Source organism: Lissotriton helveticus, chromosome 1_1 (assembly GCF_964261635.1).
Source record: "Lissotriton helveticus chromosome 1_1, aLisHel1.1, whole genome shotgun sequence".
Taxonomy (NCBI): domain Eukaryota; kingdom Metazoa; phylum Chordata; class Amphibia; order Caudata; family Salamandridae; genus Lissotriton; species Lissotriton helveticus.
The window spans coordinates 95,496,124-95,521,185 of NC_136057.1; the positions used below are offsets into that span (position 1 = coordinate 95,496,124).

General features: G+C 43.3%; 1 protein-coding gene and 1 long non-coding RNA gene across 2 annotated transcripts in view; both read left to right on the forward strand.

The window, feature by feature from the left end:
* LOC144756059 (uncharacterized) overlaps positions 1 to 25,062 on the forward strand; it is a 356,863-nt gene that overhangs the window by 195,442 nt on the left and 136,359 nt on the right. The gene's annotated exons all lie outside the window — the stretch shown is intronic.
* LOC144756127 (uncharacterized) overlaps positions 1 to 25,062 on the forward strand; it is a 60,658-nt gene that overhangs the window by 34,589 nt on the left and 1,007 nt on the right. The window contains exon 2 of the long non-coding RNA XR_013595082.1: positions 1,006 to 1,066. This is a non-coding gene — a long non-coding RNA (uncharacterized LOC144756127). The remainder of the gene's footprint in view (positions 1 to 1,005; positions 1,067 to 25,062) is intronic.

Genomic DNA, 25,062 nt, shown 5'->3' on the forward strand with positions numbered 1-25,062 from the left:
CAAGTCAAGACTAGGTATGTACCTGTTGGAGACACATGACGGCACCAACATGGACTGCCCACACAAGGGGAGAGGAGTTGGCCCAATGGCTAGGGCGGTCGACCTTGAATCTGGGGAACCGTGTTCGAGTCTCGGCAGTGAACGGAAACATCCTGTGATGCAGGGCAAATCACGTAATCTTCCCGTGCCTAACAAAAAAATGAATGTGTGCTCATGTAACGCAACTGGTGCTATGTAAAGCTCTCAGATACCCGATACCTTTGGGTCAACCGTTTTGCCCTCAAAAGCTTTTGCAGGATGCTCCATGACTTTCCCTACATTTGTCACGTGGTACGAGGTCAAATGCCGCCTTGAAATCCACAGAGCACATGTGCAGCGGCGTCTTACACTCTTCGTGATCAGACACACAGCCATCAGATTGGATAGGATCCCTTGGTTCTCTGTGAAGCCCGTCTGATTCAAGGGCAGTCTTCCAGCTTCTAATGCCCACTCAGACAGGCCTTGTGACAACAGGGTTGAGAAGTATTTGACGTCCACTTCTGTCAAGGCCCTACTTGTACACTCAATGTCCTCAGTTCACTCACAGTAGCAGAATGATGTGAGTTCTATTTTCCCCCTGCAGACCTCCACACAAGTCTTCTAGTTACACGCTCTCGCATGAACCCCGAAGGAAAAGGGGACAGAGAAGAGACTGCCTTGCTTCTGGGTTCACTTCTGCACCGCCAGGCACCCACTGTTGCTAATCTGGAGTAACACTTCTATGCGAACTGCAATTAAATAATATCAAATAATAAGCTTCTCTAACTTATTCTTTTACACTATTTTACTCTCTTATTGAATACATTCACTTATACCACCTTTGTTAAGGCTTAGCCTCTCTTCAATGAGTCTTTTTGTACCTTTAACTTATAACTACAGCGGTATCCGGGACCATGCTCCAAATTGAAATTATCAGACGGTCTCCAAATATTTCTTATAACTAAAACTGTATCTTTTTTCTTTCAGGTACTTGCAGTTATAAAGACTGGATTCTACTCCTTGATGCAGACCTCCGTGAGGTGAACAGGTGAGTGTAACTGATTTGCTATGAACAAGTTTCTCCAATATTTACATTCTACTCCTATTTAATAAATATATTAATATCCTATCTAGCTCATCGTCACACGAGACGCTAGCTACCCTAAAACTGATTCTACAAATGAACTTGAGCTACACTAAACCCTGACTACCTAAGAAAATTCCTGAGCTCTCCTTCTCTCTCAAACCGTTGTTGAAGTGCGCAGCTTCGAACGCTGCCAATGCACTTCACTGCTGAGCGGCTGTCCTCGCGCCTTTAAAGGCTGTGACCGGCAACTTCTGAGTCTTTAACGCATGCCTGCAGTAATCTCTCTCTGATCACTGCAGGGGGCGCGTTCAAATCAGACAAAGCATAGCTCAATCTGTTTCCCCCGATCCGACTGCAATAGATTACGGCTACACAGTCTGCCGCACAGGCAGTCGGACGCGAAGCCTTGACAGTACCCCTCTGCAAGGCCACACCTCCTGGCTTGGGTTTGTGAGGATACTGATGATGAAAAGCTCGTATTAATCTAGGAGCATGAACGTCAGATCTCTCCTCCAAGATCTTTCCTCTAGTCCATAGCTTTTCCAATTGATCAAATAATGTATTTTCTCTAACCATTTTTGAATCTAGAATCCTTTTTTAACCTCATATTCTTCCTTGCCTTCAATCAACAATGGTTTTGGAGGTTGTGTTTCCATAAAATATGGTGACACCTTTTTTAACAGAGACACATTAAAGACGGCATGTATTTTGACCTGCGAAGGGAGTTTTAGCCTGTTAGTATCGGTATTTATTTACTGATCTACTGAGTATGGACCTACAAAACAGGGCTGACATTTTCTATTTCCTCTGAGCCTCAGATTCTTAGTGCTCAACCTCACCATATCTCTCTCCTGCAAATTTGCCCCTGGTCTTCTCTTCTTAGTCGCACTTAATCTGTAACGTTCTTTCACTAGAGCCAAATTTCTAGTTGCTGATTCTTGAACTTTTGTTAGATGTTGAACTAGATCTTGTACGGCAGGCACCATCACCTCTTGAAATGCTACAGAAAAGTTTAGGTGCCGCCCATAATTTAAATAGAAAGGGGAAAACCCTGTGGAAGCATTTTTAGCATTGTTGTGTGCGAATTCAGCTGCCCAAACAAGATCTGGGCAATCACCTTCCCGATCTAACAGAAACAAACGTAAGTATTTTTCTAATTCCTGATTGGTTCTCTCTGTCTGACCATCAGTTTGTGGGTGAAAACTTGTGGAATACCTAATTTCTATGCCCTGCTTTCTAGTAAAGGCCTTCCAATAATGGAACAAGAATTGAGATCCTTGATCAGTAATCAGAATCTTAGGGATTCCATTAATCTTAATCAAATGCTGATTGAACTGCATGGCTAACTGTTTGGCATTTGGGTTTCCCTTTAAGGCGACAAAGTGAGCCATCTTAGAGAAAGCTCCCACCATTATTAATATTGAACTGTATCCCTGACTGGAGGGCAAATCCACTATCAGAACCATGGTGACAGTGTGCCATGGGTGAGGAGGAGTGGGTAAGGGTTGTCACAGCCCGTGAGGGGCTTGCCGATCCGACTTTCCTCCTGCACAAGTCTTGCATCCTACTACATATTGTTGAACATCTTTTGTCATGCTGGGCCACCAAAATTGTCTCTTAAGTAATTCTTCCGTATGAGGAATTTCAGAATGACCGGCCAAGGGACTGTCATGGCAGTCAAACAATGCTTGCTGTTGGAGTTCACAAGTTGGCCAATACAATGTGTCTGCGTGGTAAGGCAATCGCTGGCGAATCTCTCTCCCAGGACCTTCTTCAACCCATTTTCGTATTTCCTCAAGCGTCATTTCTTTCCTGATCTTTTCTTCTATTAATTCCTTCACAGTGGCCCCAATTATTTTGGTTTCAGGAATGATTCGCAGCTCCTGCAAACATGTTATTTTCACTTCAGTATCAATTCTGGATAAGGCATCCGCCTTTCCATTATTCTTGCCTGGTCGATTGGTGATGACAAAGTCATAGTCAGCGAAGTATAGGGACCATGGTAGTTGTCGAGGAGCCAGGGTTCTGGCTGATTTAAAAAATTGCAAATTCCTGTGGTCCGTAAATACTGTCACTGCATGATTTGCCCCTAACAGATTGTGTCTCCACTCCTGAAAGGCATCCTTGATGGCCAATAATTCTTTTTCCGTAATAGTGTAGTTGATTGCTGCCGGAAGTAGTTTCCTAGAATGATATGCGATTGGATGCAACTGTCTGGTATCTTTATGACGTTGTGATAAGACTCCTCTGATAGCTTCCTCTGAAGCATCAGTTTCTACGTAAAATTGTTGACTTGGATCAGCATGTAACAACACTAGTGCTGAGGTGAAGCTTTCCTTTAAAGACAAAGGCTTCTTCTGCCCCAGTAGAACATTGGAAAGGAGTTCTCTTTTTTTAAAGTCTGGTGATTGGTATGACCTTCTGAGAAAAAATCCTTAACGAACCTCCTGTAGAAATTGGCAAAGCCAGTAAAGATTAGTACTTCCTTCACAGTTGCTTGAGGAGACCATTCAAGTACCACTTCAATCCTTTTTCTTGTTCATAGTCAGACCCTCTGGAGCGACGATGAATCATAAGAAATCCACTGATCTTACTCCAAAGGCCCATTTCTCTAACTTTGCGTACAAACTGTTTTCTCTTAGACGCTGTAAAATTCTTTTGACCTGTAACTGATGCTCCTCTTCGGTAGATGAATAAATCAAAATATTGTCAATTTTTTACAATTGCACATTGATCACTAAATTCCTTTTAACTCGTCGTTGATAAAGTATTGGAATGTCGCGGGGTGTTGCAGAGACCATATAGCACTACCTGATATTCAAATAATCCATATTTGGTTCTGAAGGCCGTTTTCCACTCTTCTCCTTCACGCACGCTGATAAGGTGGTACACACCCCACAAATCTAATTTCCAAAAAATATTTGCACCTTTCAGTTGATCCAGTAAAACTGAAGTCAAAGGTAAGGGATAACGATTCTTAGTAGTTATTCTATTCAGTGCGCGATAGTCAATACAAGTCCTGAATTCTCCATCCTTCTCGAGAATGAAAGAGTGGTGAAGAGACTGGAGACTGTGAGGGTTGGATGAAACCATTTTCAAATTTGTTTTGCAAATAGTGCTTCAAAAACTAATTTTCCTTTTCAGTGAGAGCGTAAATTCTGATGCACGATAGACTAACTCCTGGTTCCAGATCAATTTTACAGTCCTAAAACCGGTATGGCAGTAGTTTTTTTGCCTCTGTTTCATTGAACACATCGGCGAATTCTTGATATTCTTCCGGGAGTTTTTCAGTTTTAACCGTACACACCATTAGCTTGTTCTCGCACAACTGGGAGGCTGAACTCTTTCTTGTTTTCCACCTTTTCATGACTGCAATGTTCAGTGCAATATTAGGAGTCTAAAACCACAGTTCTCTCACTCCAATGTATTGTCGGGTTATGTTCTGTTAACCATGGTAGTCCCAAAATGTGTTGGAATTGGGGGGCGTCGATAAGATTAAATTGTATCTCTGTACAATGACCCTCCGAAGTAATTAATTCAACAGGCTCAGTGTGGATCACGATTGGTCCTGACGATACATTTGTTCCATCAACTGCCCTTACTGCTGCACTTCTAAACTTCCAAATTGATTCTAAGCCCACCATGGAGGCAAATTTAATGTCGCAAAAATTCCCTGTGGCCCCAGAACCCAACATCACAGTGACTCCTAAAAGGGTCTTTTCTCTAAACTTCAAGGTCATAGTTAAGACCCGAAGAGGAGCCAAAGACTGTAACGTCTTTGCAACTTGATGACCTTTTGGAGCGGTTTCCTCTTTTACATCCACCAGTCCAACTCCTCCTACTGGTGGTGCTGCGAGTTTTCCTTCTTGTAGAGTTTTGGCATTTTTGGGCAACTTTTAACAAAGTGCCTACTTATACCACAATAGAGACAGAGATTATTTTGTTTTCTTTTTTCCTACTCGTCCTTGGAAAGTGGGCCCCTAATTTTACCAATTTTCATTGGTTCGACTCCCAATTATTTCTCCAACGTTTTCATGAAGGCTGTTTTTTTTTGCAGAGTTTTATATAGCGCGAACTAGACCTGAACCGAATCAGGTATCAGAGCGCTTTACATATTTTTCCAGTTACGTTACATTTTACGTTTCCAGTTACTTTCGTTTTAGGCACGGGGAGATTAAGTGATTTGCCCAGAATCACAGGAGGTTTTGGCGTCGTTACCGAGACTCGAACCCCAGGTCCGAGGTCGAGCGCCCTAGCCGTTAGGCCAACTCCTCTCCCCTTTGTCCTCGATCGAATCTAGGAATACTTGTGCAAAATGATCTTCTTTTCTCTCAGAGGCGGTAATCGATTTGCAGTACAAGGTCTATCAAAGCAGACACCTCATTGGGAAGATTGAGAATTTGTACCAAGGCGTCCTTCAGCCCATCCTTCAAACCTCTATAGAATAAAGCTGCTCTCTTTCATTTGGGCCACTCAGTCTCTACCACTAATTTATTGAATTGCGATAAATAAGTCAGCAGTTCACAATTTCCTTGTCTCAATTCCAGCAATTCGTTATCTGTTGCCTGAGCCATCTTTCTTCGATCAAAGATTCGCCAACATTTTTTAACTCTTCATAATCATATAGTATTGGCTCATCTTGCGTGACCTGTGGCACTGACCATGAAGCTGCATCTCCACTGAAATGGGAGAGGATAAAAGCAATACAAGACTGTGCATCTGGAAAGACGGTTGGACGGCACATGAAATGTAATGAACACTGAGTGAGGAAGATCTGAGCCTTTTGGGGTCTCCTCTAAAACGTTCTGGTGGAGCTAGGGGAATGACTGGGGCAAAGGAATGCACTACTTGTGTGGTACTACCTGGATTCAGGTTTACCCTGGTACTTGTCATAGCTGAACTAGAAGTGGAATGGTGAAATTTAGCCCCAGGACCCTCACTCTTCAACTTGACCGCCAATTCTAAAGTTTTCCTCTTAGAGGCTTCAATTTCAGTCTTTAGGGCCATATTCTCCTCTCTAACCGCCATTAACTCCTGCTGTATTACTTCTAGAATTTTCCCCAGACTCTTCTAATCATAACGTTACGCCATTCTGCTTGGGTGAGTTCACTTCTTGGGCACATCACTCTGTCAAGGCCCTACTTGTATTCTCACTGTCCTCAGTACACTCACAGGAGCAGAATGATGCGAGTTCCAAATTCCCCCTGCAGACCTCCACACGATTCCTCTAGTTACAAGCTCTCGCATGAACCCCACAGGGGAAAGGGGAAGGGGACAGAGAAGAGACTGCCTTGCTTCTGGGTTCACTTCTGCACCGCTTGGCACCCACTGTTGCTTCTTCTGGAGTAACACTTCTATGCGAACTGCAATTAAATAACATCAAATTAATAATCTCCAATATTTACACTCTACTATTTAATAAATATTTTAATATCCTATCTAACTCCTCATCGCACACAAGACGCTAGCTATCCTAAAAATTAACTGGGCTATACTAAACCCTGACTAACTAAGAAAATTCCTGAGCTCTCCTTCACTCTCAAACCATTGGTGAAGTGCATGGCTTTGAACGCTGCCAAAGCACTTCACTGCTGATCAGCCTGCAAAGGCTGTGACGACTAGACCGGCAACTTCTGAGTCTTTAACGCGCGCCCGCAGTGATCTCTCAGATCACTGCAGGGGGCGCGTTAAAATGGCGACAAAGCATAGCTCAATCTGCGTCCCCCAATCCGACTGCGATAGATTACAGCCACACAGTGTGCCGCACGGGCAGTAGGACGGGGAGCCTTGACAACATCTAACAGCGCTATCAAGCGATATATATATATATATATATATATATATATATATATACATATATATATACATATATATCAGAAAAGTTCCCTCGAAAGAAGAACACAGAGGCCAAAGGGGACTTCAGGGCAAACAGCTCGCTTTATTCACAAGTTCTCAGTGGCGGCGAATGCATTTCGGCTCTTCAGCCTTCTTCAGCGCCCAACACTGTGGCATGTCCTGCACCAAATGACTCCTTCCTGCGTGAAATACCTGCCAGCACCTGGCACTCCTCCCCCTAATGTAGCCGACACACCCTTGGTAGTTCGTAATCAAATGGAGAACAGCATGTCCCAGAATGCACTGTGGCGGCCAGACTGGGAAGGTGGCATGGGGGAGTGAGGCAAACGATAGGTTTGTGCTGGTTGACAGGTAGGCGGTGATCGGAGCGTAGCCGCAGAACAGGTGAAAGTCCACGGCCGTTCCCCTTGGTCCCCTCGTGCCGCTACTGCCAAAATAACACAGGCGATCCGCTGGGCAGGGGCAGTCAATGCGGACTGGGCGCCCAGTGAGGTGAAATACCTCGGTCTCACCAATGGTGCTCTGTGAATCCTGGCGGTCACCGGAGCTATCGATATCTCGATTCACAAGAAACGCTGCGAGCAGCGTGGTGCCAGACTTGCTCCGGGTCACTTGATGTAGCAGGGCCCTCTGTACTGCGTCTCAGGAAGGCGCAGAATATATAGCAGAAAAGTTCCCTCGAAAGAAGAACACAGAGGCCAAAGGGGACTTCAGGGCAAACAGCTCGCTTTATTCACAAGTTCTCAGTGGCGGCGAATGCATTTCGGCTCATCAGCCTTCTTCAGCGCCCAACACTGTGGCATGTCCTGCACCAAATGACTCCTTCCTGCGTGACATACCTGCCAGCACCTGGCACTCCTCCCCCTAATGTAGTCGACACACCCTTGGTAGTTCGTAATCAAATGGAGAACAGCATGTCCCAGAATGCACTGTGGCGGCCAGACTGGGAAGGTGGCGTGGGGGAGTGAGGCAAACGATAGGTTCGTGCTGGTTGACAGGTAGGCGCTGATCGGAGCGTAGCCGCAGAACAGGAGAAAGTCCACGGCCATTCCCCTTGGTCCCGTCGTGCCGCTACTGCCAAAATAACTCAGGCGATCCGCTGGGCAGGGGCAGTCAATGCGGACTGGTTATATATATATATATATATATATATATATATATATATATATATATATATATATATATATATATGTCGCACACCCCCTCGCAACGAGGGATTGAGTCCGCACTCACAAAGGTTTTCAAAGTTTTCCAATTTTTTGTTTATTTTCATAATATCAGCTAATCAGTCACAAAACCGACGCGTTTCGCTGCATCCACACGCAGCTTGCTCACGGTTAAACATTAGATTCTTTCTGACCCCTCCTATTTCTACAGGGTAGCACGCCAAACAGATTCCTTTACAACACATCACTTCCTGTGTCACAAACGGAAGTGACCTGGGGATTGTAGTTTTTAGCTGTTTCAAAAACTACAATATCACGTTGTGTATAACATAAATACTTTTGTATGCATTCATTGCGAGTTACCAACCTTGCACGTTTCAGTACATTATTGATCACGTTTTTGTAAGTGTGTATCCTATTGTGGTTAATTCACATACCTTCGATCATTTCATCAACAATACGTTGTTATGCCCCCCAGTGGGCTTTGAAGCACTGCATTTATCAAACCAAGTAAATTGATATTGCTTGTATTTTATGTTGTGCTAACTACGCACTATTTCATCATTACTTTAAATGATTTTATCCCCTCTGGTGGGCGTTTATCATGTATGTTGTACTATTAACCCTTCATTTGTCACAAGCAGCCTTACTTTCATTTATGCATGTGGCCACAGTCATCTCTTATTGGATGTTGAATGCAAAAAAACAATTTTTTACTTAATACAAATCGTTTCAAGTCCCCTCTCGAATAATATAGTTCATCATGAATATTGTATACTGTCATTCAAACCATGTTATTGATGACCCAAACTGTTATATTCTTACACGTCACAAATGTACATGTAGTTCTTCACTCTGGTTGAGCCCCCTTGGGGTCATCGTCCTGAAATTTAGAATTTGACACGATTCTCTGCATCTCAAAGTTTTTTCTCTGTCACCTCCCCTTTCATGTGGGAGAATTGTTTCCAAAGCATAGAATTTCAACAATGTCCAATCACTATTGTGTGAGGTCTCCATATGCTTTGCCACAGCATTGTTTCTATCTTTATTCACTGTGGCTCTTACATGTTCAAGGATTCTTTTTTTCAATTCATTCTTGGTACTACCGATGTATTTAAATGCACATGGACATTCAATCACGTATACTACATGCGTACTCAAACAGTTGATTAATTCTTTGATTTGCCACATTTTGTTATTGGGCATCAGCACCTCCTTTTTGTTTACTGCTATTTGACACACCTTACAGTGCTGGCATTTTATGAACCCTTTGGTTTTCATCCATTGAATGCCTTTTGGTTTTTTGGTATGGTCTTTATAATGGCTTTGTATGAGTCTGTCTTTAAGGTTTCTCGCCCTTCTATATGTTATCTCAGGATGTTTCCCCATAATTTTGTTAACAGTTGGGTCCAGTTGTAGCAGTTTCCAGTTTTTCCTGATGATCCTTACAATTTGTTTGGATGCTCGTGTGTAATCCAAAATCAATCTTACTTGTCTGTCTTCTAATTTGTCGGTGGATGTTGTGTTTTTTCGTTTCAAAGTTAGTGCATCCTTTCTTTCTTTGGCGTTGGCTCTATTCCACCCTTTTTTAATGACCTCTTTGTTGTATCCCCGATTTTTGAACCTCTGTGCCATTGCATAGCTCGTGGTTTTCCATTCCTTTTCCTCCGAGCAAATCCTGCGCACTCTTAAAAATTCTCCATACGGAATATTCTCCTTCACTGAAGCTTTATGGAAACTGCTTGCGTGTAAAGTTGAATTTGTTGCGGTTTCCTTTCTGTGTAATGTTGTTTCTACACGATCATTTCGAATGTATATTTCTGTATCTAGAAATATAGCTTTAGTTTGGCTGATATTGTACGTGAATTTCAGATTAGTATTTGACGAATTCAGGAATTGGAAATATGCATCAAATTCTTGTTTGGTTCCTTCCCATACAATCAGTAGGTCGTCAATGTATCTGACCCATTTTGCGATTTTATTCACATAGAAGTCATTATCAGGGTGCCACGCAATTTGTTGTTCGAACCAGCCCATTGTAAGACATGCATAGGCTGGGCTGAATGAGAAACCCATCGCACATCCTTTTACTTGTTGGAAGATCTCTTCTCCAAATAAAAAAACATTTTGAGTTAAACATAAGTCCACCATATCAATAAGCATTTGATGGTGTTTTTTAAATTGTATATCTCTGACTTTCAGGAAGTGTGCGCATGCTTTTAATCCAATGTCATTTTCAATATTAGTATACAGAGATACTACGTCCATTGTGACAAGCATATAGTTCGATTGCCAAGGTAAATCTTCGAGATGTTTTAATAGGTCAGTGGTATCACGTAAATAAGAACTCAAATTGGTCACGAAGGGCATTAAGAAAAAATCAATGTAATTGGCTATTGGTTCCATAAGTGACCCTTTTGAAGAAACAATGGGCCTCCCTGGTGGTCTGAGTGGATTTTTATGCACTTTGGGTAGAAAATAAATTGTAGCCACCACTGGATGTTCTGTTGTAAGAAATTTCTTTTCATCTAGGTCTATTAAGTTTTGGTCATTCCATGCTTCAAGTTTTTTTATCTAATTTCTCTTTAAAGTGGTTTGTTGGATTTTTGTCCAATTTTCTATAGTATTTTTTGTCTCCCAATTGTAGATGTGCTTCTGCCACATAGTCTTCAGTCTTTAAAATAACAATATTACCTCCCTTGTCCGCCATTTTTATTGTTATTGTCTTGTCTTTTGTTAGATCATTCAAAGCCATTCTCTCTTTTTCATTTAGGTTGTCTTGATATTTACCTCCCTTGATTTTGTAAATTTCATTGATAATGGCTTCCTGGAAGATATCAATTTTATTACCAGGTGGTAATTGTGGATAGAATTTTGATGGTTTTTTCATGCTGCTTAAACCTGCACCCTTTTGGGGGCATATTCCTGATTCTGGAATTGTTTCTTCCTCGTTTGTTATATCCAAATTAACAAGGTTCGCCAATGCTGGTAGATCTCCAGTTGTAAGTCCTTGTCCCTCTTGTATGTTATCCATTCTTTTTTTCTTTTTTTGTTTTGTAAAGTTTGCCATTTGTTCGTTTTCTTCAAATATTTTTGCCAATTTTATTTTCCTTATGTATTTGTATACATCAATACGAGTTTGTGCCATGTTTATTGATTCTGACGGACAGAAATTGATACCTTTTTTCAAAAGTGATGTTTCATATTCACTGATGTTCCTATTTGATAAGTTGATAATCTCCAATTGTTCGTCCTTATCAGCTATATCTGACCACTCTATTTCTGATTTCTTTTGCGCATCGATCTTATCTCCGTTCCTATATTTTGGGGGCCACTTCCTCCTTTTGCCTCTTCTTGTTGGTTTCTTGGGGCTGTCCCTGATCTTGGGACCCATTTGCGACCTCTTCCCCTTCCTCTCATTGTTTGTGTTTGGTTTTGTTCCCAAAATCTCTGTTTTAGAACCAGTCTCATGTCGTCTAAAAAATCATTTGTGGTCTTGTCTTCATTCTCTGATCCATCTTCTGATGTACCTGTAGATGTCATTGATGTTCCACTTGTTGCGGTTTGATTTCCTGAGCCTTTCCCGCTTTGATTTTTGAAAATATCGAACTTCCTGGCATACGTGAAAACTCTTCCATACAAATAATCATCAGCATCCCGTTGAAATTTGGATTGTTTGCGGTTTCTTACAATCTCTTCATGTTTATCCACATATTTTTCGAAATCCTCCCTTAGTTTGGTCATTTCTGGATTCATTTCTATTGTTGCCAAATCTTTTTCCAGGTCAGCCAACTCTTCCTTGATTTTGACCAATGCCACCTCAAGATGTTTCACAAGGATCGTGATTAAGCCTAGAGATGATTCCAAGATGTGCTCTCCCCATTCCTTTAATAGTTCGTCTGTCACATCCTGTTGGCTGGGCATTAATGATAATCTTAATCCCCGGGGAACTCTCCGTACTTCAAGGTATTTCTTTAGGGTAATTAGTTCCCACCATTTGTTAATTTCTTTCTTGCTTAATCTTTCCCATAATTTAAGTTTACTCCTCGTATCTGTTTTAGAGTTGTCAGGTTTGTTTTTGTCCTTATTCGTTGTTTGCACTTTTTGTTCAAGATTCCAGCAATCCCCTTCCAAAGAATGGGCGTCGACACATGTGTTCGCATCTGTTCTTGGGAAAGGGAATGTTTAAAAATGAGAATGTGTATATATATATATATATATATATATATATATATATATATATATATATATATATATATATATATTTTATATATATATATATATATATATATATATATATATATATCACATCCATAGATGCCCCAGAACACAAGAACGCCACTCCGCATGGATGGGAAACATTCCTTTTATTTGCACTCACACGATCACAGCCCCAATTATTTTTATCGTCCCAACGCGTTTCATTGCTTCATGCAATTTTTTCAGGGGAAATGGGAAGGCACAGCAAAACCCGGTGCAGTACTTCAAGCGGTTTTATGGTTTGCACTTTCCCATCATGCAACAGTTTCTCAGTCACAACTGTCTTCTGGACTTTGAAGTACAGATTCCATCCCTTACCATCGGGTCCAGTTTTCTAGCCACAAATGTTCATAGCCCATATTTATTTCTGTTCATCGCCCTCCAGTGGGCTTACGGGCTGCTTTCGTGTTTTATTTTGGCAATCCAATGCGCTGACAGGCTGCTTCAGTAACCAGCCCCTTAGACCTGTTTGTTTCTCAGGCGGTGCATTCTCCGCGGCTTGGAGCCTGCCGTGTATTAATCACATCCATAGATGCCCCGGAACACAAGAACGCCACTCCGCATGGATGGGAAACATTCCTTTTATTTGCACTCACACGATCACAGCCCCAATTATTTTTATCATCCCAACGCGTTTCATTGCTTCATGCATTTTCTTCAGAGGAAATGGGAAGGCACAGCAAAACCCGGTGCAGTACTTCAAGCGGTTTTATGGTTTGCACTTTCCCATCATGCATTGGGTCCGGTTTTCTAGCCACAATTGCCAAAATAAAACACGAAAGCAGCCCGTAAGCCCACTGGAGGGCGATGAACAGAAATAAATATGGGCTATGAACATTTGTGGCTAGAAAACCGGACCCGATGGTAAGGGATGGAATCAGTACTTCAAAGTCCAAAAGGCAGTTGTGACTGAGAAACTGTTGCATGATGGGAAAGTGCAAACCATAAAACCGCTTGAAGTACTGCACCGGGTTTTGCTGTGCCTTCCCATTTCCCCTGAAGAAATTGCATGAAGCAATGAAACGCGTTGGGTCGATAAAAATAATTGGGGCTGTGATCGTGTGAGTGCAAATAAAAGGAATGTTTCCCATCCATGCGGAGTGGCGTTCTTGTGTTCCGGGGCATCTATGGATATATATATTCACTGAAAAAACCATAGGTTATAGACCATATATAGTTAGGAATTAGCATTTCCAAAACCTTGAAAATTCACTGAAAAAACCATAGGTTATAGACCATATATAGTTAGGAATTAGCATTTAAAAAACCTTATTTTACTCACACAAAACCATTGAAATTCCATATATAGTTAGTTGCACTAACTATATATCGCGCACCCGCAATCCACTGCTGATCATGTCACATATTACATCATTCATGACATGGTCAGTGACATCACTGATGACATCACTGATGACATCTCAAATGACATCACTGATGACATCACTGATGACAACATCCAGTGACTGTATGTTTCTGTAAAGTTAAAATATGTCTTACATATTGAAGAATGAGTGGATGTATAAGTGTCTGGATGAAGGATTTAGTAGGTGCGTGACTGACTGTATGAGTGAGTGATTAAATGTGCCTCACTGAATGCATGGGTTAGTGACTAAACTGTCTTAATTTGTGCATCATTATGTCTGTTGTTCTGTAAACTGCTGCATGTGTTGATCATTAGCTATACGAGAGGCTATATGTGTTATTAATTGGTTGCCCAAGTATTTCTATGGGAGATTGAGTTTGTGTGGGGGTGGCTGGAAGGTGTGTGACTCTATGCATAGATGTGTGAGCAGTTTATTCACTAGGTGTATGAGTTCAAGAGTGCATGTGGAAACAGCTACATGGGCAGTTGACTGTGTGCATGAGTGTATTGATGAGTGAATGGATATCTCAATGCTACATGTCATAGTAAGTACATATGTAAAACACAGTACATGTGAGAGTTGGCATATATAAATAACTGTGCATGAGAGCCACTGAATGAGTGAGTGGTTGTATCGATCATTGTGAACTTGTATCAGGGATTGTATAAGAGAGTAAATATGTGTTAGTATATGTTTCAATAAGTAAGGTGTGTTTAACTGTATAGTTGAAGAAATGGAGGTGAGATTGTTTCTTTGCATGACTGACTGGGTGTGTGAGTAACTCCATGGATGAGTGGCAGTGTGTGAGTGTCTGTATACACTGAGTGTATCTAAGGTTATATTAGAGTCTGAAGAGGTTTATCGTATTAGCACAAGAATGATGTCAAATGAGATGTCATCAGTGATGTCATCAGTGATGTCATTTGAGATGTCATCAGTGATGTCATCAGTGATGTCACTGACCATGTCATGAATGATGTAATATGTGACATGATCAGCAGTGGATTGCGGGTGCGCGATATATAGTTAGTGCAACTAACTATATATGGAATTTCAATGGTTTTGTGTGAGTAAAATAAGGTTTTTTAAATGCTAATTCCTAACTATATATGGTCTATAACCTATGGTTTTTTCAGTGAATTTTCAAGGTTTTGTAAATGCTAATTCCTAACTATATATGGTCTATAACCTATGGTTTTTTCAGTGAATTTCAATGGTTTTTTAATAGCAAATATCATAAGCTGTCGAATGTCAAGTACGTGGTAAGTGAAAACATTTTCGTGTTTATGCACACTGATCTGCTTTGAATGGTGCCCCCCCCCCTCATTTCTATTAGGAGTACTCTCTCTTTGCAGATAGTGAAAGGTAGTTAACGCAGGCCTTTGCCCCCGTTGTAATCCGTCGTGCCTGCTTCTCTCTCCATTTGATTGATTGTTATCCAAGTATTTACTGTTTTAGAATTAGTTCTCTTTGGTTCATTCTCTATTTACAAACAAACACAGAGTCGCAATACTCTGTTTAGTCTTTGCAGATAACGAAAAATCGTGTAAAAAAAAAGAAAAGGAATCGAGCAAAATCAATAGGCCACTAATGGGATCTCTTTTTGACCTCGCTAAAATAGAAACATTAGGAACAACCCCTCATGACAAATACAAAACTAGTGAGATGAACTGAACTCCACACAATGATGGCTGCAAAACAGCTCGGCTCCGCCACCCACCCCGCCCAAAATAACGATAAAGAACGGCTGCCATGATTGGTTGCGGAATGACCACGACGGAGCTACGAAATGGTGCTGCTCTCATGCTAACCCCAGCTTCAGTCTGAAACATCCAGAAACACTGTAGACTACCAATTCGATCAGTTCCGGTAGCGCCCCAATGTAACCCGGTAGAGAAGAACTAGCCCTCCCCTCTTTGACTGATGGTTCTTGTTGCCTGTCCCTTCTGTTGTCATTTAACAGAACTATTTAGCCTGCTGAAAGGGGTTGTGTTCCGACCGCTGGTTGATGGAGACATTTTGACTATATTCTGTACCTGCGTTGTCGCGTAATGCGTCATATGACGCGCCGCGTTAGCGCATCCGGAAGTCATCCGGGGCGCGCAGCGCGTAACGTAAGCATAACAAGTCATGTGACTTGTTAATAAAACTTTTCATTGGTTCATTTTACTTTTCTTATTGTAATGATGAAAGGCTTGGTCATATGACCTAAAAATTACGCTTTTCATTACTTCCGAACATTATTTTTTCTTAAATATATGTTATAATGTTCCAGGCTAATGTACTTTCCCGGAAATTTTACAACTGTCCTGCAAGTAAAATATATTCTTTTTTCGAGAAAAAGAGCGTTTCTTCGTCCCATGACGGAGCCGTTGAGCAAAAGAGGGTCGACCTGCTGTCTTAGTCGCCGATACGCCTGAATATGAGATTCTTATCGATCACTTTATGTTGCAGGAATAGAAAACACAACAGCCCTTGACCATTTATCTTTACTGCGTTCCTTCGTATTATACCTTTTACCCTTCATGTAATTGGTCTGCTTTATTTCACTTGCCTTTTAATGATTCTAAAACAGTCACTATTATTAAAAACTTTACCAATGTATATACTACTACCATGTTTTCTTTTAAAAACCTTTATTGTGAAAATTTCATTATACAAATACGAGCCTATAACCACGTGGGCCTGCCACAGAGCAAACTGTAATCGTATATGATGAATAGACATTTACACTGTAGAGGAACGTAACGGGCGGGCCATTAGGTTGCAAGAACTAAGGTGTCTAACAGTTACGGAATCGGTGGACGTACATTTTATAATTAAAATACGACAGGGCCAGTTACAATAAAATTATCTAGATATACATTTGCGGGCAAGTACCATGGGTGACGTTAATTCGAACTTTCAACAGTACAGTAATCAATAACACATCAGAACTTAATATCAATAGGGATGTCGAAATAGTCAATCAATTCTCGTCCCCGCCCGCCATGTGCTTCAAAACTGCATACGTATCTCGTGATTTCAAGGTTCTGCAACCAGTACACAACAAGGAGTTACGAGTCCCATTTATTCCGGCGCCATTTTGGGCGAGGACGGGCAGGTCCAGGATATAGTCAAAATGTCTCTACCAACCATCGACTATGATGATGTTCATATGCTGTATTTATTAGAGTAACACTCATCTGTCCACATGAAATTAATTTGCCACAATCTAAACATGTCATTTTAATCTTTCCAACGTTCTTCTAAATATTTGGGACCGTTTCCCTTGCCTCTGAAGCTCTCAGTGCCACTTCTTTGATGAATGTACTAGCAGGTCAGGGGTTCTCCTCCAAATCTCTCTTTTATGCAGCACTATAATTAATTGGTCTCACCTCTCCATATGACGATGCATGGTATAGTTACCACAACTATATTTTTTTTCGGTTCCTCTGGAGAGTTCATCGTGGCAGATGAAGCGTGTAACGTACCGGGCATTTACCTTTTTTTGCATGTACAGGAAAGGAAAAAAAAATCGAGCGTCCGAGTTCTAAGGTGTCCCAGGGCCATTTTAGTGGACCAGGCCCAAATCCAAAGAACAGGCCGCCATTTTGAGAGTCCTCTTGCAGCCGCCTGTCGCTGTAGCATCAAGAGCAGCCGAAACTCAGCTGAATGGCAACTGAAACGGTAAAGGGGCGCCCCACTACAGCAGACGAGCCTCCACCTAGGAAGGCCCATTCACGCCGGCTCCCCCCCCCTTCGGGCACCCCACGCCGTTATTCGGAGCAGTATTGTAGGATGGCCACACCAGTGCGGCAACTTGCTAGACATCACCTCGGTGGTAACCGAATCTCAATGCCTTGTGGTGTCTTCTATTCAAAAAACATTGTTATGCTGCCTTCGACCTATTCTCCACAAGTGCGCACACAACTCAACTGCATAGCTTGCTAGACACCACCTCGGTGCCATCCGGATCTTGGAATGTCAGCACCTTTTGGTGTCTTCTCTTCAGAAAATATTGTTGCGCTGCCTTTGGCCCCATTCGCACATCAGTCCGCTACTGACGCCATCTCACAGGCTAATGGGGCGCCCCACGCCGACTTTCAGCATTGTAGAATGACCACACCAGTACAGCAACTTGCTAGACATCACCTCGGTGCCATCCGGATCTCGGCGCCCCACTGCAGATGAAGTGCCTCTCAACTATGAAACCACCACGGTGACATCCGGATCTTGGCGCGTTGTGCTGCCTTCGGCCTATTCGCACATCGGTCCGCTACTGACGCCATCTCACAGGCTAATGGGGCGACCCACGCCGAGTTTCAGCATTGTAGGATGACCACACCAGTACAGCAACTTGCTAGACATCACCTCGGTGCCATCCGAATCTTGGCATCTCAACGCCTAGTGGTATCTTCCATACAAAAAATATTGTTACGCTGCCTTTGGCCCCATTCGCACATCAGTCCGCAACTTAGACATCACCTCGGTGCCATCCGGATCTTGGCATCTCAGCGCCTTGTGGTGTCAGTCAGAAAATATTATTGCGCTGCCTTTGGCCCCATTCGCACATCGGTCCGCTACTGACGCCATCTCACAGGCCAACGGGGCGCCCCACGCCGACTTTCAACATTGTAGGATGGCCACAGAAGTGCGACAACTTACTAGACACCACCTCGGTGCCATCCGGATCTTGGCGCGTTGTGCTGCCTTCGGCCTATTCGCACATCGGTCCGCTACTGACGCCATCTCACAGGCCAACGGGGCGCCCCACGCCGACTTTCAGCATTGTTGGATGGCCACACCAGTGCGGCAACTTACTAGACACCACCTCGGTGCCATCCGGATCTTGGCGCGTTGTGCTGCCTTCGGCCTATTCGCACATCGGTCCGCTACTGACGCAAACTCACAGGCCAACGGGGCGCCCCACGCCGACTTTCAGCATTGTAGGATGGCCACACCAGTGCTGCAACTTGCTGGACACCACCTCGGTGCCATCCGGATCTTGGCGCGTTGTATTGCCTTCGGCCTATTCGCACATCGGTCCGCTACTGACGCCGCCTCACGTGCCAACGTATTTTCTCCGCATTTTATACCCTATGCCGCATAACAGGTCATGTGACTTGTTTATAAAACTTTTCATTGGTTCATTTTACTTTTGGTTTCCTAATGATGGAAGGCTTGATCATATGACCTAAAAACAACACTTTTCATTGGATGAAAACTTTTTTTTTTCCCAAACGATGAAAGCCCCACCTTGTTTCTGGATGTTTCAGACTAAACTGGCGTCAGCATGAGAGCACCACCATCTCGTAGCTCCGTCGTGGTCATTCCGCGAGCAATCATGGCAGCCGCTCCCCACCAGAAGCCTGCAGGAGTCGGGGCCCCCAAAACTTTTGATGAATTCTCAAGGCGGAGGGGACGCTTTCGAGAATGGGGTCCAAGACCTAGCAGACAAGCGTCCGATTTCCAAGGTGTCCCAGGGCCATTTCAGTGGACCAGGCCCAAAAAGGAAAGAGCCTGCCGCCATTTTGAGAGTCCTGTGACAGCCGCCTATCGCTGCACCGCAAGAGTGGGCGCAACTCAGCTGAATTGCGGCTTTTGACACAGTGGACCAAAAACGGACGGAATGGCAACTGAAACGGTAAAGGGGCGCCCCACTACAACAGATGACACTCCACCTGGAGAGGCCCGTTCACGCCGCCTCCCCCGGGGCGCCCCACGCCGTTATTCGGAGCAGCATTGTAGGATACCAAAACCAGTGCGGCAACTTACTGGACATCACCTTGGTGCCATCGTTCTGCTGCCTTGGAACTATTCGCACAACAGTTTGCTACTGATGACCCACCCCCCGCGACGCCCCACGCCGTTATTTGCTGGGTGGCAACTTACTAGACATCACTTTTGTGTCATCTAGATTTCGGCGCGTTCTGCTGCCTTGGAACTATTCGCACAACAGTTTGCTACTGATGACCCACCCCCCGCGACCCCCCTAAAAATGTTTATATGTTATTACTATTTTTGTTTTCTTGTATATATTTATAAATTATTAAAGTTTTATAATCTTACTACTTTGTCGGAGTGCTATATATTTTTAATGTGACACATAATTGTAAAAACTTTGATGTACAAAGAGTCATCCCTGGAATCTTCCGCTTCACGCTCGGTCCCCTCCCCAATCACAATACAGGATGGTTTTCAGATAATAGCAACGCTTCTGCTGTGACGGATCTCATCGAGTGTGGGCCTTGATCTACTATAACTCCTTTGAAGAGGGGTGATTCTTTACAGCTGTGGCCATAAACTACATCTGCAGGGCTAGCTGATAGCCTAGGACCGGCCTGGACAATCGGACACAGAGGAAAAGGAGTGTCAGAGGGTGCGGTAGTGAATAGGGCGAAAGGGAGGTGTCGGGCGGGCACAGGGTGTCATTCTCAGGGAAGAGCAGCGCAGATGGGGGGAGGTTTATTACCCATGCATAAGACAGAGAGCGGGGGTGACCACTGCCTGGGTGAGATGCTTGCGAGGGTGGGGAGCCATGCTAAAGATCGACAGCGTGCACAGAGTGGGTCTGGTCAAGGCATCTAAAATGGCTGCCGTGCACGACAAAAGTGTGGCATTTGAAAAAAGACAAGATGGCGCAGACAATGTTTTTCAATACTTCCTGATTTCCTTCGAATCGAACGTTAACAGACGTTGGGGCATATTACCAAAGTTAAGCGATATTTATCCCTAACGATGCATTGCAAAGATTTTTTTACCGTCAGAAATTATCGCAGATAAACCTTGCTATTATCAAGGTTTATCGCAAATACGATAAAAAACGACCGCAATGCATTAATATCGCTGAAAACTCAGCGATATTCATGCATTACCGAGCTAATGCTCTTAGCCATGTTATCCACCTCCCATTGGATAACATGGCTAAGAACTGCTCAGGGCAGCTGTTACTTTTTGGAGATATTCGCGCTTATCTCGAATATTTCCAAAAGTTGATAATAGGAGATAGCGATGTTAGCGACTGTTTCCAGTCGCTAACATCTTGGCATGCCCACTTTGCATGTCATTAGTGATAAATATCACTCACATGCAAAGTGGGGCCCAAGATGGTCGCTATCTCCTACTAGCCGTCGCTAACTGGTGTTAGCAACAGCTAGGTAATACAGATATAATTTTATCTCCGCGAAGCGGAGCGCTGTTACAGATATATATCTTGTTTTTGAACGTTAATTTCTCAAAATGCACTGAAGCACATATATTGAGACCTAGCAAAGGCACATCGGGCTACCAGTCCCTAATATTTTACCAAGTTTCGTGCAAATCCATTCAGCCGTTCGATTATTATTATTATTTTTTTTTTTTGCCCCGCGGGGCCCTTTTAAAACCTCCACATCAAACCTAGGGGGTCAGCGAGGATCTACTATGCCCCCTTATGGTCATTTGCCCCTTCGCTTTGGCCTCCTCTTGTCTCTCGATCCTACCGAGAGACAAGATGGCGGCCGCTACGTACTGTTTGGAATGTTTACAGACACCGGAGAGCCAATCAGCTTCGCTTCGCAAAGCTCCGTAACGCGAAAAGTACGCGAAGCGGTGCGCTGTTACAGATATATATCTTTTTTTGAACGTTAATTTCTCAAAATCCACTGAAGCACATATATTGAGACCTAGCAAAGGCACATCGGGCTACCAGTCCCTACAATTTTGCCAAGTTTCGTGCAAATCCATTCAGCCGTTCGATTATTATTATTATTATTATTTTTGCCCCGCGGGGCCCTTTTAAAACCTCCACATCAAACCTAGGGGGTCAGCGAGGATCTACTATTCCCCCTTATGGTCATTTGCCCCTTCGCTTTGGCCTCCTCTTGTCTCTCGATCCTACCGAGAGACAAGATGGCGGCCGCTACGGACTGTTTGGAATGTTGACAGACGCCGGAGAACCAATCAGCTTCGCTTCACAAAGCTCCGTTGCGCGAAAAGTACGCGTCCTGGAGCGCTGCCCGGTCCGCTGTTACAGATATATATCTTTTTTTAAACGTTAATTTCTCAAAATCCACTGTAGCACATATATTGAGACCTACAAAAGGCACATCGGGCTACCAGTCCCTACAATTTTGCCAAGTTTCGTGCAAATCCATTCAGCCGTTCGGGCTAAAAGTGAGGCCAACCGCCCTATGGAAAAATCAATGTTAAAAACACGTTTTGGGACCCCCCTTTTTTCTCGACCCCCCCCTGGACGAACCCCCCCCCCCCCAATTTTCAGGGGCTGCTCAGAAACAAAATGTGCCATTTTCCTGAAAATTTCAGCCAATTCCGTCCACAAACGCCAAAGTTATTAGACATAGAATTTTCAAAAAACCCATAGAGAAAAAATCCTAACTATATATACCTACTGGCGACCGCCAGTAGGTAATATATGTATATATATATATATACATTCTCATTTTTAAACATTCCCTTTCCCAAGAACAGATGCGAACACATGTGTTGACGCCCATTCTTTGGAAGGGGATTGCTGGAATCTTTAAATATGGAGAAGTGTCTCCATTTTGCCGATACTCCCCCGAGCTTTGCTTTGGAGTACAGCGGTTACGGCATTCTTGTTCGTAGATATATATATATATATATATATATATATATATATATATATCTCCTACTGGCGGTCACCAGTAGGTAGTTATAGTTAGGACCTTGTTTCTATTCAAAAAGCGTTTTTTCTATTGCCAATATCTTTGACTCCGAATGACGAATCTTCGCGAAAAATTCAAAACTAATGGGGCGGTCCGGTCAGTTCCTGTCTTGAAAGTTTCTGCGTGATTCGTCAAGCGGGGCCGAGCAAAAAAGGGGGGTCCCAAAACACGTTTTCACCATGTTAATTACCATATGAATTTCGGAACTTGCTACAGCCCGAACTGCTGAACGGAATAACACCAAATTTGGCAAAAATGTAGTTCTTGGTTCAAAAAGAAACCTTTTTTTTTAAATGGTGTAAATCCGTTCAGTAGTTCCTGAGAAATTAAAAAAATTCAAATATCGATATCTGAGCACCGAGGAGGATTCCCGAATCCTCCCGAGCACAAACTTAATTGGGATTGGCTGCCAATACTTCAAACTAGAAAGTGTTGGCAGCCATCTTGTGACTCCGTTGAACCGAGTCACAAGAAAACATTTAAAAAAAGGATAAAAAACAAGAAAAGGGGGAAGGATAGAAACACCATGACCCCCTAGGCCTGCTCAGGGGTTCCACTGGGACCCCCAGGCAGTGTTCCCTCTAACGTGCGCGGGTGCGCTCGCACGCAGCTTTAAGGGCCCGAGCGCGCATGGTACATTGTTAAGCGCGCACACGTTCTCGCCGCCACCATCTGCTTTTAAAATGCGAGCGGCGAAAAACGGCAATTTTCCTGGTTGTCTGAGTCCTTTGGGAAAGTATTCCTGTTAATCACAGCGCCCGTCATGCGCTGCAATTAACAGGAATATTTTCACGATGGCCCACAATCAGCACCCAGCGGCGCTGTATTTAGAAAAGAATTGAAGCAAGTCTGAAAGCATGATGTGTAAAGCACATGTCGAACTTTCAGACTTGCTTAATTTCTTTTCTAAATACAGCGCGACTGGGTGCTGATTGTGGGCCATCGTGAAAGGATTCCTGTTAATCACAGCGCCTGTCATGCGCTGCAATTAACAGGAATATTTTCACGATGGCCGGGAAGGGCGCTGGGCGACTCGGGTGACTCCTAACACGTCACTGGTGGAACTCCAGGGGTTGCCCACTTGGGACGTCTGCGGCTTCGTCGTCTACAAAGGGTAAGAAGTGCCTGAACCCTCCTGGTACCACAACTGCGTGGAGCGCTTCAGCAGCACATGCTCGCCAAAGGTTGCCAAGTCGACTTTTTTTTAATTGTTTTCCACCCACTTGGATGTCGATAATATCAGATTGAGCCTTCTCAGGAGAATCCTATGCTATATAAAAGGCAGCCGGGAGTGTGATGGTGTAGCCTGCTCAATTGACAAACAAATCTTTCCAGGTCTAGGCACGCAGATAAAAAACAGAGTGAAGCTGTTCTTGGGACTTGCACACACGAGGCCTGCATGCCATCCCGTTTGTCCACTTTCAGAATAAAGTTGCAGACACTTTTAGGGAAAAAAACACGCAGATATTGTGTATAAACAAGTGACATTAATCTGGATAGGGTGAAGTAAAGTAGCATATCAGGCCGGATCAAATAAAATGGAAATATTTTGCCCCAAGTTGTGACTGTCCATGAAACAAGCATTGGCAAACTGAGCATGTTTGGCTTGCTCTTGGAGTCCTAAACCAGTGCTTTAAATAGGCAGTACTGTCCGGTGCCAAGTACCTGCGCTATTTTAATTTGAATACCGGCACTTTTCAGAAGTGCTGCAATACATTTAATTGGGGAGTACTGGCACCCCTCAGGAGCAAGCAGGTACTCTAATAGTAAGTCCCTGCACTTCTATAAATCCCTTCAAAGCACTGTCTGCAAACTTTTATGATAAAAGGAAGGGCTGCTGTCTCCTCTGGTGCTTCATCTTTCACGGAAGAGGCATAAAATTTAGGAAAGGAAGGCACACCTGGAGGTCTTGTCAAAAGCAGGTAAATCATCGGAGGGGGCGAGGGGGTGGGGTGCTATCTATTTCATGTCACACTTCTGCTTACATATAAGACTATGTGCAGGTTCCTGCTCCAGTATTTGGAATACTTGAAACTGTTTGTGGTAGTGGCACCCATGCAACAATCACTTTTACACTATTTGGCTAGGCAGGCAGAGCCCTGATCAGACGGACATACACACAGACAACCAGAGCAGCGGAAAGTGTCCTAAGTACGAAGGTAGATTAGACAGACATTCCTAGGAGACAGGCGGCCACGATGCAAGCAGGCAGAACCAGAAAATGAGAGAGAAAGGGACGGACACATAGCATTAATACACAGGCACAGAGAAGCCAGCAGGGACAAAAGCCCGGAAGACAAATATAGACAACACACTTAACGATGTACTGACTTACAAACTGTTGTACACCAAGGTAACTGGATAGACAGAGATAAAAAAACATACATAGGTAAATACCGAAAAAGTTGAAAGAAAAATATAAATGCATACAGCTTGTGTATAGTTTATGTACAGGTTGAATGACAACCTGGTTAAAAAGATAGACATGCTGCCAAAAAGACAAAGGGGAGGGAAGGATAAAGAAAATATACAGAAGGTACCCACATTGGCAGACGTGGATGGTCTGAATACACATATTTGACTGCTTTCTCTCTGCAGCTAGACGGACGGACAGACAGACAGACAGATTTAAATTCGAG